Raw genomic sequence first — 17,902 nt, forward strand, 5'->3', positions numbered from 1 at the left:
TCCTTCATACTTCTTGCAAATGTTTTTCCTAATCAAGACAATAGAGGGAGAATGGTGATTAGTATTTAATATAATCAAAACTAAATGAATACATGAAACCAAAAACTGAAAGGAAATGAGATACTTATCTTAGGGAGTTGTTGGGGGCTAGGTCCAAAGCTTGAGGGATACTTGCAAACTTATAAAAACAATAAAAATGTTTTTTCCAAAATATGTTAAAAACCTATAAATTCTAAAACATATAAAACAAGATATCTAAAGCTATAAGCAAAGGACTTAGTAGTGTAAGTCCCTAATGTCAGATTCTTCGGGCTTGGCTTTCTTTGAGTCTCCTTCCTCAACAAAGTTAGCATGATCTCTATCTCTCTTCTTATTCTTTGGATTGTCGAGACAGTCACTCTTGTAGTGACCCTTCTTATGGCATTGATAGCATTCTATCTTGGACATGTCAACTTTCTTCCTTGGTCCTTTCAATTTCTTTCCTTTATGTTGAGAAATGTATGCATTTGATACTCCTTCAGGATTAGCAACTAATGAGATCCTTAATTCTTCCTAACTGTAGGTAGTCCATAGTTCTTCAAAGGTGGGGGCTACCTTCCAACTGTCGAGTCGTGTAGCAAATGCACCCCAAGTATGTAATGTCCCTTCCTAATTGTTTTCCCAAGGTGAGGAGAAACCATTTTTGGCAATTTTGTTATTTTTGGCTTAATGCAATTTTGATGGAAGAACTTAGGAGAAAGGGGGTCGATGTGCCTTTTAGTGGATTGTGGGGGCCACTCACCCACCCAAAATACGCACCCCTTGGAGGCAGCTCGATTTTCCTAAGTGGGGGATCGAAATATTTTATGGGACCCACATGGGGCCCAAGGGAGCAAGAATAAATAGAAAAAACTGAGCCGAATTTGGGGCCTTTTGATGATTTGAGAATTTTATTGTCAATTGGTTGTTTATCTAAGCTACAAGTCTTGTTCATCACAAGAGATTCCGAAGGAGTGAAGCTCATCCCTCTCTTCGGTGGACTTCGAGTGCCACCCTAGGAGGGCTTTCTTTCCCATTGGAGACAGAGAGAAGATCACCCAGCAGTGGAGTACGCTACCTTGGCCAGCAAGGACGTAGTTTGGGAGTAGTTGGGGACGCAGTGGGAGAGACTGCATGTTTGGTGGAGCAGGGGAGTCAGGGAATTTAGTTGGGAAGGTTGCTGGAGGTATTCACATCGAGTTGCCACATAGGAGAGGAGAGATTATAGCAGGAAGGCTAGTCAAATACCCAGGTCAAGCTACTGGTCAAAGGGCCTGTGTCATCCTCACTCAGGACTATGCAGTCACTAGTGGGGGTCACTTGGAAGGAGGCTTAACAGGAGGATTGGGGAGCTAGGTTGTGGGGAAATTGTTGGGAGTCTGATTTGGGGAGGTTTCCTGACTTTTTGGTAGCAAGTTACAGCAGTTCCAGTTACAGGCAGTGAGTTATAGTATTGGAGGAGGGCCAATCCCCAAGGGGTTGAATTTGGAGGGTCAAAACCAGAGCAAACCCTTTCTGGGTTTTTCTGGGTTTTTGACAAGGATCACAACCCTAAATTTACAAAATTTTCTAGGTAGTTTGAGGGGCCAAATCAAGGGGCCAAGTCAGCAAGCAGTGTAGAAAAACTAGGCCAATCCCTAAGGGGTTGAATTTGGCAGGTCAAAACTAGGGAAAACCCTTTCTGGGTTTTTCTGGGTTTTTGGAGAGGAGCACATCCCCAAAGTTGCAGAAATTTCTAGGTTGTTTTGAGGGGGTAAATCAGAGCTTGAAGTCAGCCAACAATGTAGTTTTGAGGGGACAGCGTAGTTTTCTAGGAGCAGCAAATTCACAGCAGCTGGGCACTTTGTATTGATCACCTGAGGCTTGTAGCTTGCCTTGTGCAAGCCCAAGTGCACCTCATCCAACTTTTATTGTACTCCAGTTTATTTATTAATGAAAAATGAGTCGATTTGGGTGTTGATGAGAAATTTATGTTCATATGTTCCTTACTGAAATAAAATTTTATTGTGAATGTTATTACTTGCCTTTGTTATCACTGCAAATCTTCCATTAGGAATATTACAGTGGTATCAGAGCATGATCTTGGCTAGCTGTGGGGAGGCTAGCAAGATCATGGAGGAGTTGTTGAGGCAGAGCCAACAATTGGTGAGGCAGAACCAACAGATTCTATAGGGGATGCAACGACTGATACATAACCAACACAGAAGCCAAGTAAGTACATATGCATCCCAACAGTACAACACTCACACGTATGGTCATTCTGACCATCCTACCATGCCTCAATCCTTGGATGAACAGGAGAAGGAGAAGAATAGCTCAAGGGTTGGACCATCATGTAGAGGTGGGCAGTAAGAGGATGAGACCCAATGGCGATTTTGCTGGTGGAGACCTGGTTTTAGACATCAAGAGACATATGAGGAGGCCGAACATGAGGTTGAGGACACGCAGGGTTGTGAGGAGCACGTAGATGCACACATCGTCACATAGGAGCCACCCTTGTGGGAGTTTCCTTTAGTATACCCGATTGACACATTGGTGGAGACACTTGAGCACAATCCCATAGGACCATCCATTCACGAGGTGCCAATAGGCACAGAGGTACCCAGAGCTGTGACAGAGTTCTTAGACAAGAGCTACATCCAACAGCATGGAGAGCACCATGAGAAGCGTGAGCTAGATGAGGATGTTATGCTTGAGGAGGTACCCATGGTGGGGCATCTCGAGACTCTAGTTGAGCCCATGATGGAGGAGGATGGGAAGTCATCTTTTGGGTCTTCCATCAATGGGGAGAAGATAGATGTGCAGGTGACTAGCAGAGCTGTAGTACTTACATTCAATAGCTTTCTTCATGCTTACGTAGATGGGGCCTGCATTACTGTTAGGTTACCTCTTCATATTGGAGGGAGAGTGCCTAAGTTACCTAGACAGGTTGTATATGTTGTTCGAGCCAGTGCGAGGAGGCGACATGAGTTGCGTAGGGAGAAAAACTTGCATGATGGATTTTCTACGTACTCAAGGACTCTTGCATTTGATCCCTCTCATGGGGTTGGGTGGCAAGAGGTATTGAGTTGATACCTGATAGAGATAACTAGGTTTTTGGATACATCCGTGGTCGGTGGCATAGTTCAACATGGGTCGTGATTTTCCAGAGGGGCTCGAGGGTTGGATCATCGTTGGGATCCAGGTGGGACTCCCCATCACTCCATGGATTGGGTTAGTCATGGTGTTAGCAGGATGGTGGATCCGATGATTGGATTCACCCCCATTTTCATATTCCCATCAGAGTTGGGGATAGCACCAATGACAAGTTAGGCTGACAGGGGCATAGGCAAATTTCATGAGTTTTTATGGCATGTTGGGTGTACATGGGATTATAGGATGATTAGCCTACTCTGGCAGGAGTTGGTAGGAGGAGGTGGCTTCGATCAGCCACCAGACAAGGTATTATATGGAGACGGTGCTCTCTCACTAGGATATTGGACACCAGAGCTACTAAGGATAGGCTCAGTAGTGTTATTCACGTTAGCATGTGAGGAGTTAGGCCACTTAGGTCTATCTGGGCAGATGAGGAGATATATCTCACATCATGGAGTGCTTACCAGTAGAATGGTAGTAGAGATGGCAACCCTGACAAGATGCAAGATGATGCCTATGGACTCAGTCTTAGACCTTGATATCTAGGGGTGTATATGGGTATGCAGCGGTGTAAAACAGTATGCGGAGGAGCACGGAGGTGCGCAGTGGTGCACAGTGGTGTGCAAGGTTGCATCGTGGTGTAGGAGGAGAGGTTCACATCTTAGTGCATTCCCTCATAGAGTGACGGACACATCGATACAGGAGGGGTATCAATTGATTCAGGATGATGCAGTAGAATGTAGCAGGGTCCGACAGTGCATAAAGATGTGTGATTGGGTGCAGTTGTATGCCAAGAGACGTGAGGATACATGTCCATATGCAGTAGTGTGTGGGGTTGAACTATGGATAGGGGGAGTGCTACTAGTAGGGATGTTCCTTGACGAGGATGTCAAGCATGTCATTGGGGTGGAGATACCAAGGTTGGGAGAGCGGATTGGTCATGGGACGGCCCAGGAGCATCCACATGGGTTCTTGATCATACCCATCGGAACCCATGCATCTTCCACTCATTGGCACCACAGGCAGTTGAGGGGAGGCTTGTTGTGTTCGATCCAAACCCATAATGTGGATAGCAAGACTTAGGGAATTTTCTTGAGACGATGCTATGAGATTCAGTGCCTCAAGGACACGATAGATATTCTACAGTGGAGGAGCAGGGTCGATGTGCAAGTTGACAACCACATGTTGGGAGATGAGGTGATCTTTTGCAGGGGTGGCATATCGCTCATCACTGAGCCTACACCTGGGGATCTGGTCATGGGGGATACTCTTTCCACAGGGCATGTTAGGATCCTGCATGAGCAGAGGACACCATGTATGATTGAGGCAACTTTCTAGTGGGTGTTCGAGCTCCAGACATTGTATTGGCACATTATCAAGAGGATGGATGGCAGACTTACTGGTGATGGTTGGCAGGAGCACGATGTATCCACATACACTGAGTCGATTGTGAGTATCAAAAACCAATCTTTTGGTTGCATTCAAGGGATAGCTATTTGGCACATGTGGTTTCCAATAGTCATCAGTACTATGCAATGGCAGGCAAAAGGAAGTTCAACATGCATCAGATTAGTTCATGATATATGGAGCATATATATTGATTGCATGTGGGGACTAGAAACGAGGCACGAATGGATTCCAACAGCTATTAGAGTTATGTCACAGCAGGTCTGGCTATGGGATTCGGGGATTCAGTTGGTTGATAGATCACTTTGTCTCATGATGAGCGGAGTCATGGTAGAGAGTGATCTAGTTCAATCCTGGGATGCCACATGGGAGAGTGAAAAAATCTTGCAACTCCCAGTTTTGCAATTTCTTGGGGAAAAGCAACATCTGGGAGGTGAGGATTGTAATGTCCCTTCCTAATTGTTTTCCCAAGGTGAGGAGAAACCATTTTTGGCAATTTTTTTTATTTTTGGCTTAATGCAATTTTGATGGAATAACTTAGAAGAAAGTGGGTCAATGTACCTTTTAGTGGATTGTGGGGGCAACTCACCCATCCAAAATACGCACCCCTTGGAGGTAGCTCAATTTTCCTAAGTGGGGGATCGAAATATTTGATGGGACCCACTTGGGGCCCAAGGGAGCAAGAATAAATAGAATGAGGTGAGCTGAATTTGGGGCCTTTTGATGATTTCAGAATTTCTTTGTTTCTTGGCTATTTGGCTAAGCTACAAGTTTTGTTCAGCACAGGAGCTTCCCAAGGAGTGAAGTTCATCCCTCTCTTCGGTGGACTTTGAGTGCCACCCTAGGAGGGCTTTCTTTCCCATTAAAGATAGGGAGAAGATCACCCAGCAATGGAGTACGTTTCCTTGGCCAGCAAGGACGTAGTTTGGGAGCAGTTGGGGACGCAGTGGGAGAGACTGTGTGTCTGGTGGAGCGGGGGAGTTAGGGAATTTAGTTGGGAAGGTTGCTGGAGGTATTCACATTGATTTTCCATGTAAGATAGGAGATATTACAGCCAGAAGGCCATTCAAATTTCCAAGTCGAGCTGCTGGTTAAAGGGTCTGTGTCATCCTCACTCAAGACTGCGCAATCACTAGTTGGGGTCACTTGGAAGGAGGCTTAACAAGAGGATTGGGGAGCTGGGTTGTGGGGAAATTGTTGGGAATCTAATTTGGGAGGTTTCCTGACTTTTTGGCAGCAAGTTACAGGCAGTGAGTTACAGTATTGGAGGAGGGCCAATCTCCAAGGGGTCGAATTTGGAGGTTCAAAACCAGAGCAAACCTTATCTGGGTTTTTCTGGGTTTTTGACAAGGATCACAGCTCTAAATTTACAGAATTTTCTGGGCAGTTTTGAGGGGCCAAGTCAACCAGCAGTGTAGAAAATTCAAAAAATTGGGCCAATCCACAAGGGGTCGAATTCGACAGGTCAAAACCAAAGAAACCCTTTCTGGGTTTTTTTTTGTGTTTTTGGAGAGGACCACATCCCCAAAGTTACAAAAAATTATTGGTTTTTTTGAGGGGTTAAATTAGAGCTTGAAGTCAGCCAGCGGTGTAGTTTTGATGGGACAATGTAGTTTTCTGTGAGCAAGAAATTCACAATAGCTAGGCACTTTGTATTGATCACCTGAGGCTTGTAGCTTTCCTTGTGCAAGCCCAAGTGCACCTCATCCAAATTTTATTGTACTCCAGTTTATTTATTAATGAAAAGAGTCGAGTTGGGTGTTGTTGAAAACATTATGTTCATATGTTCCTTACTGAAATAAAATTTTATTGTGAATGTTATTACTTGCCTTTGATATCACTATAAATCTTCCATTATGAATAAGTAGGTGGAAATCCTAATAGATCAGTGATCATGAGTTCTTTTTCTGGAACAATTTCATCAATGGCTAAGAGATCATCCCTGATTCTTGCTATCTTCACAAAGAAGGATGCCACAGTGTCTTCTTTAGTCATCTTTATGGTCCTTAGCTCATTCTTCAAACTTGCTACTTGACCAATGTTCTTAATAGTAAATAACTTTGACAAGGCTTCATACATTTCCTGAGCATGATCAATGTTAGCTATGAATGGGACAAGGTTGTCCTTTATTCCTTCTACCATCAAAGTCATGGCCACCAATTCTAATTCCTTGTATTTCACTTTGTCAACATCACTGGAATCCTCTGTAGGCTTCTTTACTTTTCCTTTGACCAAGTCCAATACCTTGTTCTTTTTAAGGATGAAGTCAATCTTCTTCTTCCAAGACCTGTAGGTAGAAACCCCTTCAAGTTTGTTCTCTCCCTTGATTGTGTTAGACATCTTCCTTGAATATAGTAGACTCCTTCCTTAAGATAGTCCTTTTGAATGGTTCCTTGATCAAGTGCTTGAGACTTCCTTTTACTTCCTTCTTCACCAAAGCTCTGATACCATGTTAGAAAATCAGAAAAGCAAAAAGATTTTCTTATTCTTGAGAATTACTTGTAATGTTTCTTATTATTACAATTCTTTATATATTCTTTTTTTTAGTTCATCAAATAATTACCAAAGCAGCAGCACATAAAACAATAGATACAAGATGTAGGCACTATGCCAGGGAAAAACCCCCCTCGAGGGTAAACCCAGTCAAGAAATTCTTCCTTTCAATAGTATTATTTGAGACTCTTCACCCTAGACCAAGACCAGACCTTCCCTCCACACCAAGTCAGCCTCCCAGAATTTCGACCCCCTTTCAGCAACTTCGACTAGGTAGCAACTTCTGGCAACAGTGAAACTTGGAAGACTTCGATCTCCCAATCTAGAGCACGAAACAGAGAGAGAGAGGCACCAAAATTTTGATTTTTCCTTTCTCCTTAGACTTCCCCAAACTCGCATTCACTTTGGCTTCCCGGCAATAGACTTCGCACTTTTCCCAGCTACAAGAGATATCGAACTTCTTATGAGAGAGTGATGATCCAAGTGAATTCAATGTGCCTGTACTTATAGGCACCATGTGAGGTTGAATAGGGTCCTTAGGCCGACTTCATCTTCTTCTAGGCCAATATGGTGTGGAAGATACATAAATCATATTTGACTCAATACTTAACCTTTTTACATGATTCACAAGCCCAAGAAGGGTCTCTTTAAAAGTACAATGACTCTATTGACTCAAAATAAATCCTAGAAGTCCTCAATGTGGACTTTGACCTATAACAAGGTGACCCAAGCATGAAACCCATGCTTTAATAAGTCACAATAATAATAATAATTATTATTTTCTTTATTTTTTTGACAAGTGCATTACATGATGACTCAAATACATTAAATGAAGACCGAACCTAGTTACATTTTCCAACAAAAATACATCACAAGCAGTTATCATAGAAAGAGAAATCATCCTAAATATTGCCCTATAGATTTATCAACAATACATACCTCCTTCACCTTTGCCTATTACATCCATTCAATCTTCATCAGTCCTAAACCCCCATTATGTGTTGTTAAGGCTTGCCTTAATTTTCCCACTCATTGACCCCAAAACAAAGACCATGAACAAAAGTAAGAAAAAAATAAGAGAAAGCAAACAAGTAAAACAAAACACCAAACCACATTTTAGCATGGCCATGCTCACAAATGCACAACATGAAACATGGAATAGCAAAAGATACAAAAAACAATAGCGAAAACAAAACAAAAAAACAAATAATAGACATAGAATCTTCTGCAAGCCCAAGAAGCATTCATGGTAAATTAAAGACATCCTGCACACCAAAGAATAGAAAAGTGTTAAATAAAGGCCATACAATCTTATGGGAAATATTAAACACCTCCACTACTACCTCTTCACTATAATATAGTGTTTCTCATATAGATATCCTCCATGTTACTTTCACTACATTGCATTGCACTCAATACCACCTTAGCCTTCGCCTTCATCCATTGCACTTGTGGGATGTGCATCAACCCTATTTCCCTGACATGGATTGTTAGGAATTGCCTTAATTTCTCCACAAACAAAACCCAATACAAACCAACAAATAAAACATTAAATAGAGAACATAAAATTTTATGAACAATCTTTAGAAGACACCAAAAATATCATCAAAAATATTTAGAATATATCAAAATACATTATAAATGAAATGACCATTTCATAGTAGAGCATAGATGTGTTTGGCATCGAAATAGAACTCATGGATCTACTTGTGCTTCTACTACACTGGTCTATGTCTCCCTCACAAAAATATTTCATTAGCTTCAACAATGATGCTCCACCTTTCTTTACCCACACAACATTGCATTTAAATTTGAAGGCATGATATAATGATGTACAATGAGTTAAGTTTAACCAACATGAAATTGTTACCACTCAATTTAGCAGGGGTCCTAGGAGGGGTTCCTAAGGGACTGCTACTAGATCAAGTGGCAACAATGGGAAAAGGACCCACTGCACCTTAGTCGATGTCCCTTACACTTTATGTACTTCCGTTGATGGGATGAGTCCTCGTATAAAAGGAATCACAAGGAGGGATAAGTCAATGATAGGGTGTATAGTGATTACTAAGGCCCATTTGCAAGAGAGACTCAAATAATAGGCTTGCTTGCTTTAAGGGCAAAGGTAAGGGGCTCTCTAGAAAGGGTTAAAGGAGACTTAGACCTAGGGATTGTGGCTATTCCTTGATAACATATGCCCTGGACCTAAGACTCTTTGGGAATGGAAGGACCTATATTCAAGGTCTTGTAAGATGATAAACATACAAAAGTTTGGGACCACAAGAGAGACCTAGGGGGTCCAAACTAGGCCTAGGGTTTTAGGATGGTCATCAATGAGAGGACTATGTCAAGCAAGAATAATAGAGATTAACTTCCTTTGAGTTTTCAAGCACAATAGACCCCTAGGGATGTTGCTAACCTAGAAAGACCTAAATCCATATGATTTTAGACCTAGGGCTTGATGTTTCTCACAAAACAAATGTGGGATGACTTCACACTTGGAGGGCCAGTGGGAGAAACCCCGACGCAATTCCTTGCCAACTCGCTCTGCAAATTGATGGCTCAAATGAAACTTGTTGGACGCCCTAGCTAGGTCGTCTAGCGTTAGGGTAGCAAATGGTTGGAGGAAAAATAAAGAGGTTTTGGGAGTGATCAACAAAGGATTATGGATCAATGCCTTGCTTTTTTGTGAGAAATGGAGCCAAATGACCTTGACTAAGGCAACTTCGATGCTTCAATGAGACCTTGGGGTAATTTCACTATCCTAATAGAAGATGGGCAATGAAAAACCCTCAAGAACTTTATACTTCCAACACAATGTCAAGATGAAACTTCATGGACCTAAACATAAAATTATTCCCCAAGTAACATTCACTCAATATTTGTCAAATGAGTAACACATGCAAAAATCCCAACAATTTTCAATGCTCCAAGCACTTCACATTAATTAGGGCATATCCAATTACAACAAGAGAAAATTCCATGTGTTAGACATTTATTATGACAGAAATAAGCATCATAAAATACTTAGAAGGAAAAGAAAGAGTATATCCATCCATCCAACATGAAAATAGAAGCTCCAAGAAGAAGTGTGAAGTTAATCCAAACATCAAAGTTCATTTAAAAGCTCCAAAATTCATCCCAATTATAGGTCTGAGTTCTCTTTTTGAGAGACAAGTCCAAATCCATGTGATAATGAGAGATCAAATGATCCTCTCTTACATTTATATGATCCTCTAAGGGATTCAAATGGATAAATTTAGCCTAATGATGCCCCTAATAATAAAATGATGTGCAAAATAACAATACATTGGTGACAAGCCCACCAAATAAATGAAAAACAAGAATAATTAGCCTCTTCAGAGGGTAGAAATGATAGAAAAGTAGCTAGAAGGATTTTTCGAAGGCCAAATGAAGTCCCTCATGTGCCACAGTGAATAGGATGGCTCCAATAATAGTGATGAAATGGGTGGCTGTTAGGATATTCCGACACATAGGATATAGTTAAGTTCAACTTGGTCTAGTATAGAGTTAGGTATAGAGCTAGGTAAAGTGTCTTTCTTTACCGTTGTACATTTTGTAACTTACAATCCGACGGTCACGATATGTAGTGATCCGACGGTTCACTCTCACCTCGGTATTACCGACACTTGATCCGTGGCTTGACACCCGATTGGTCCATGAGTTCTATTTAAAGCGCATGGAGGGTCATTGTTCATGTAATCTGTGCATGAGAGAAGCTTATGTAAATTTTCATTCTTTGATTAATATATTGCCTGTAGTACCCACATTGAGACAGGCCGTGGACTGTTTCCCTCCTTGCACTTTGAGGGTTTTAACCACGTCAAAAATACTGGTGTATTGATTTGAGATCTGGTTGTGAGCGGTGTCCTTTTGGTGTTCTTTCTGAGGAACTTACCCTGTAAATTCCTACATGCTCGATGTGCAGAGGAAGGAAGGAAGGAAGCAAGTAAGCGATCTTGACCGTTCTTAGTTTGAAAGAGCCTCTTCTTTACTGGCTCAAGCTCCAGTAAATCATGATCCTGACACTTTTGCAGAAGCTTCAGGTCATCCTCATTGGGAAGCAGCTATGAATGAAGAATATCATTCATTATTGACAAATGATACATGGGATCTTGTTCCTCTACCAAAGGGACGAAAACTTGTAAGATGTAAATGGGTTTACAGAACCAAGTATGGACCAGATGGCAAAATTGATAAACATAAAGCTCGTCTTGTTGCTAAGGGCTTTTCACAGGTTGAAGGCATTGACTACACTGAAACCTTCGCCCCTGTTGCCAAAATGAACTCTATCCGCCTTGTTCTTTCCCTTGCTGCCTCTTTAAAATGGGAAGTCCATCAGATGGATGTTAAATCTGCCTTCTTGCATGGGGACTTGCAGGAAGAAATCTATATGGAACAACCCATTGGCTTCATACAAACAGACTCCAGCCTTGTGTGTCGACTTAAGAAATCCCTTTATGGTCTCAAGCAAGCTCCTCGGGCTTGGTATGCCAAAATGGATAGCTTTCTTCTAGAATCTGGCTTTTCTAGGTGTCATTCTGACAATACTGTCTACACCAAGAAAGTGGGCAACTCTCTTATCATCCTTGTTCTTTATGTTGATGATCTTATCCTTACTGGCAGTGATCCCAACCTTATAAACCATGTGAAGTCTATCCTTAAAAGGAAATTTCAAATGACAGACTTAGGACACTTACACTATTTTCTCGGTCTTCAAGTCTTGCAATCCAAGGAGGGTATTTCCCTTTCCCAGTCCAAGTATTCTTGTGATATTCTTCGTCATTTTCACATGGAAGACTGTAAGCCAGCCCCTTCTCCCTTTCAGTCTGGAGTCAAACTTTCAGTCTCTTGTACTTCTCCTGAAGTTGATGCTACCTTATACCGTTAACTTGTAGGAAAACTCTTGTATTTAACCCATACTCGTCCTGACCTTGCCTTTGTTGTTGGCCTTGTTGCTCGGTTTATGCAAAACCCCCGTGAAATCCTTTAGAAAGCAGCTAAAAGAATACTTCGTTATGTTCGAGGTACAGTTCAGTTTGGGATTCATTACAGTGCCGAAGCAGCTCCTCTATTGGTTGGTTTCACTGATTCTGATTGGGCTGGTGACCCTGATGATCGGAAGTCTACTGCCGGTTATGTCTTCACTCTTGGTTCAGGACCTATTACATGGGCTTGTAAGAAACAGGCTGCCATTTCTCTTTCGTCAGCAGAAGCAGAGTATCGTGGTGCCGTGGAAGCTAGTAAGGAAGCCTTGTGGCTTCGTCAGATCCTATCAGAGTTTGGCTTTGAGCAGCAGCATCCAACCACACTTTGGTGTGATAATCAAAGTGCCATTCAGCTATGCAAAGATCCAGTCCAGCATCAGCGCAGCAAACACATTGAACTACACATGCACTTCATCAGAAAGCTCATTCATGACCATGTTCTTGAAGTGCAATATTGTCCAACAGATGATCAGGTTGCAGACATCTTCACAAAGGCTCTCACAGAGGCGAAGTTCACTAAACTTCGATATATGCTTGGAGTTCAGGAAGTTGTCACTAAGGGGGGATAGGCTCTAGTGCCTCCTTCCTTCTCCTATTGTGTCATATTTGTAAATCCTTCAATCCTATCCCAAGTTGTTCTTAAGGGGGGATGTTAGGATATTCCGACACATAGGATATAGTTAAGTTCAACTTGGTCTAGTATAGAGTTAGGTATAGAGCTAGGTAAAGTGTCTTTCTTTACCGTTGTACATTTTGTAACTTACAATCCGACGGTCACGATATGTAGTGATCCGACGGTTCACTCTCACCTCGGTATTACCGACACTTGATCCGTGGCTTGACAACCGATTGGTCCATGAGTTCTATTTAAAGCACATGGAGGGTCATTGTTCATGTAATCTGTGCATGAGAGAAGCTTATGTAAATTTTCATTCTTTGATTAATATATTGCCTGTAGTACCCACGTTGGGACAGGCCGTGGACTGTTTCCCTCCTTGCACTTTGAGGGTTTTAACCACGTCAAAAATACTGGTGTATTGATTTGAGATCTGTTTGTGAGCGGTGTCCTTTTGGTGTTCTTTCTAAGGAACTTACCCTGTAAATTCCTACAGTGGCTCCTTGATCTCCAAGCATATGACATGTGGTGCTCCCAAGTGGTTGTGTGGGGGCACAAAGAACATTCTCATGGGTCTGTCACTGAATCGAACAATCATGTGCTCTATCTATAAGGACTAGAACAATGATGCAAGCCCTCCCTTGTCTCCCTAGGTGAAATAAAACCCCATCTGGGCCTTGGATCAACTACCAAGTGTGAGGTGCAAGTGTCTAGCCAACTAGGCAATGTGGTCCAAGTGCATCACCATCATCAAATAAATGGGACAAGAGCAAGCAATAAATGGTGTTGAAGGATACCATGGCATGGCTATCTGCACTATGCTATAGTGGAGGCCCATGACTCTCAATTCTCACCCTACAAGTGCCATTAAGACCTTCTAGAGGGTTTGGACCCCGTATAGGGAGACCAAACCCCAATATGAAGACCTACATAAAATCATGTATAAGACCCAATACGTTGATCTGGGTGGCTCTAGGAAAACCTCAAAAATCAAAGTGTTCACAAGTATATGAAACCAAGACCAAGTCATAGAGCTCGGCGAGAGCTTTCCAACGACACAAACATCGCCTCAATCTGAGTCCATATGAGAAACTTACTGCAGATTGAAGTTTGAAAGTCGTAAGAGGATGTGGGACATGCTTTGCTTATGTGGAAACCAAAAATACCAATGAGCCACTAACACGTGGCGCGCCGTCATTGGCTCCTTACCTCTACAAAAGACAAAAAAAATAATAATAGTTATTAAAATAACCATACAAAAACAAATTATTAAGAAAATATATAAATAAATAATAACCAAAAATCAAATAATAACAAATTAGTCATTATTTTAAAGCACTTGGGTTATTATTATAAAAACACAAAAAAATTATATATATATATATATATGGTTGAAAGTAATCATATAACCAAAAATGAACGGGCTATTATTAATACCAAGGTCCAAGACTATTATAAAGTAGCATAACCAACAACCATTTTAATAAACAAAACAATGGCGGAGTTTAAAAATTTACCACATATATTATATGAACCAGTCACATCGGCAGAGATGTCAGGATGAGTATGCCAAAAATAAAGGGTTTGCGGATTTGAATCACAACCATTGCCTTTATTGCAGTGTTTGGGCCTCCGGGAAAAATACGGCAGCAAACTGGCAATAAAGAAAAAACAGAGAATTCAATAATAGGGACGAACACAATAAGAGCAGCGTGGAAGAAAAGGGGTGAAGACTCAAATTTGAGAGTTATGTGCCAAATTGCATAGTAGTCACCCAGGTCTACCTAAGTTTAGTTTTTTGGAATTGTAGAGGTTAACCTTGGAGGAGGGGACCTAGGTTAGGGCCTATTGCGGAAGGTAGAGACATAATTTGTCTCGTGGAAACTCATGAACATGATGTTTGCAAAACTTCTACGTTTGACGGTTATTTGAAGTTGGCAGTTTGGAAAAAGGTAGCAAAAAATGGCAAAGGGTATGGGGGAATACTAGTTTTAGATGGTCATCACATTCAGTTAATTAAAGAAGATGCAAATAAACAATATTTATGGTTGAAAATATCAAAGAATGAGAATCAAATAAGAATTGCAACATGTTATTTGGCCGCTCAAGTCTCAAAAACTTACAAAAATAAGGGGCTTCACAGCAAGGATCCATATGCACCTTTAAAACAAGATATTGTTGTGTACTCTTAGCAAAGAGAAGTTCTTTTAGTGGGAGATTTCAATGCTAGGACAACAAATAATCAAGCTAGCATTCTTTGTTGCAAAGAGGATAACAATCCTATTTGGCTCACTGAAGAGGAGAAACCCCAATGGATGAGGTGTTCAGAATATGAAAAAGTTAGCAATCATTTTGGAGAGTTGCTTACACTGTGTGGGGCTTTCAACTTAATTATTTGCAATGGTCTAGATATATGGAAAAGGTTTTGGAACTTCACTTGCAACACATACAATGGGGCAAGTGTAGTTGACTATGTAATGAGTTCACAAAGCTTGATAGAAAAGATAGACGAAGTTAGTATTGGAGAGCATATTTGGGACTTAAAATCAGACCATAACCCAATTTATATAAGGTTATCATGGTTAGAAGAAAGGTAGCATAGGAGGAAAACCCAATGCTCTCGATAATCACTATCAAGGGACAAAATTATTCTAACACAAGAAAATTGTACTATCTTCAAGGCAATGTTAGAGAGATTAATTCGGAAGAAGAAAATTGGTTTCAAAAGCTTCAACAGTCATGAGTTAACAAATATAATTTAAAGTGCACTTGAGAAGTGCAAAAGAGCAAAAAATAGGAAATCAGAATCAAATTGTTTTCCTGTAAATGCTTGGTTTGATGAGGAATGCAAAATGGCAAGGAGAAACTGGAAAAAGGCAGGAAAGGAGAAGATGAATGTAAATTTATATAAGTAGATACTAAAAAGGAAAAAAGATGAGTTCATGCAAACAATGAGAGAAGAGTTAATATATTTAAGCAAGAATAATCCAAAGTTTTTTTTGAAGAAACTGCAACCAAGGAAGAAGCAAATTGAAAATAATATTACAGCCAATCAATGGTTTGAATATGCAAGGCAACTCTATGAGAAAGAATCTGAGGTGGAGCCCCCCCCTAGGATCAACACAAATTCAAAGCTCTTCACGTTACAGGAGGTGGAGAATGGAATTAAGAAGCTGAAAATAGGAAAGGCAAAGGACTTGGTTGAACTTCAAGTAGAGTATCTAAAATGGGGAATGAACACTCTTGCACCGCACATCATGGAAATATTCAACAACATCATTCAGCAAGGATTCCCAAGAGATTGGACAACTAGCCTAGCAATACCCCTTTTTAAAAGTGGAGACATTAATAATCCATCCAACTATAGAACAATTATGATCAATCCTTTGTTTGCAAAGCTTTTCGGCAGCATGGTAGAAGACAAAATTAGTAAGTGGGCAGAAGTAAAAGAAAAGAGGGCAAGAGGACAAGCGGGTTTTAGGCCGAAACATTCTATATTGGATCATGGTATCACGTTGAGACACATTGTTGAAAAGGTTTGGGAGGACAAAGAAGAAGTATTTTGCTGCTTTGTTGACTTCAAAAAATCATTATAGAGTTGTTGTCCATAGACTTTCTGAAGAAGTGAAAGTCAAAATTAGAACCTCAACAGGTATTTCAGAAAGATTTAGAAGTGACATTGGAGTCAAGCAAGGTTTCCCTCTATCCCCTACTTGTTTTGGTCTATATATTGATAAATTGGAAGAGTGGCTAAATCTGCAAGGTGGAGATGGTGTTCGGTTGGGGGAGTTTGTGATAAAGCTTCTTTTATATGTTGATGATATTGTATTGATTTCTAAATCGGCCCATGGATTGCAAATGCACTTATATGGCCTTGAGAATTTTTGTAGAGCAGTGGGGATGCAAGTCAATAATAACAAGACCAAAATAATGATTTTCTCTAATAAAAGGAAGTAGAGTCAGCATACTTTCTTCTTTGAAGACAACATTCTTGGAGAAGTAAATGAGTACAAGTACCTTGGGATTGATTTCAACAACAAACTCAATTGGGAGGACTGAAGAAAGAAGAGAATTTTAGGATGGTGGAAAGCATTATATGCTCTTCAAAACAGATGTAGAGAGGCAGAGTTATGTGATTGGAAAATGATTAAAGTGATTTTTGGACTCCTAGTTTGTCCAGTGATGCTATATGGGTGTGAATTGTGGGCTAGTAGCACTCCCGTCTCAAAATGGAACAAATTGAGAAAATCCAAAAATGCTTGATCATGAGCAAGTTCAAAATAAAAAGTTTAGTACCTTATGATATAATGTTGAGTGAAATAGGAGCAACTCCCATTGAAGCAATTGCTATGGTGCAGCTCATAAGATATCTAAAAAGAATTGAGAAAATGAGAGTAGGTAGATGGCCTAATGTTATCTTCAATGAAGGCATGAGTGAAAGAAAGAAAACATGGATGAAACAAAACTACACATGGATGCAAAAATGGAATATCTACCCCAATGCCTGTCCCACAAATACCAAGGAGCTAAAGGATTTCGTTGTGGAGAAGTTTTGTAAAAAGGAATGGGGAAAAGAGTTGGGTAGAAAGAAGAAATATTACATTGAGGAATTCAACCCTACGTGTGATCTACAAAAAAAAAGAGTTCATTGGAGCTAGCATTTCGTGGAGGGCAAAGGTTCTTATTGCTCAATTAAGGACCAACTCACATCAACTTCGGTGTGCAACAGGACAGTGGAAAAGGCCTAAAGAAGCTTGGGAAGAATGGGTGTGTACATTTTGCACATCTGGAGCTGTGGAATCAGAAAAACATTTCATTTTGGATTGTGATGCATTCAAAGACATCAGAGAAAGTTATGAGAACATGTTAGCATCAATTTCTTGGCATTTTCCTTTTAGCGAGGGGATTGTTGGAAGGTTGGGCCAGCTCATCATCAATTTGAATTGGAAAAGGATTGAACTGCAAAAAGTGAAAAACAGGGAACTAATGGTCCCATAAACTATTTTTAGACTTGTGGACCTTAAAATATCATTTCATTTCATATAATTTCTTTAATTTCAAACCGCTAACCAAGTTTCCCAATCACGGGCTTTGAAATTATCACCAAAATTTTTGTATAAAAACCTAGTTCATTTCATTCGTCGAAAGACAGAGGAGCACCGAGCATGTAAACCAAGGTGCATGGAACCCTGCGATGCACGCAAACCAAGACGGAACCCTAACACAA

Source organism: Pinus tabuliformis, chromosome 6 (assembly GCF_031772625.1).
Source record: "Pinus tabuliformis cultivar Carrire ecotype Pingquan chromosome 6, CPIR1, whole genome shotgun sequence".
Lineage (NCBI taxonomy): Eukaryota > Viridiplantae > Streptophyta > Pinopsida > Pinales > Pinaceae > Pinus > Pinus tabuliformis.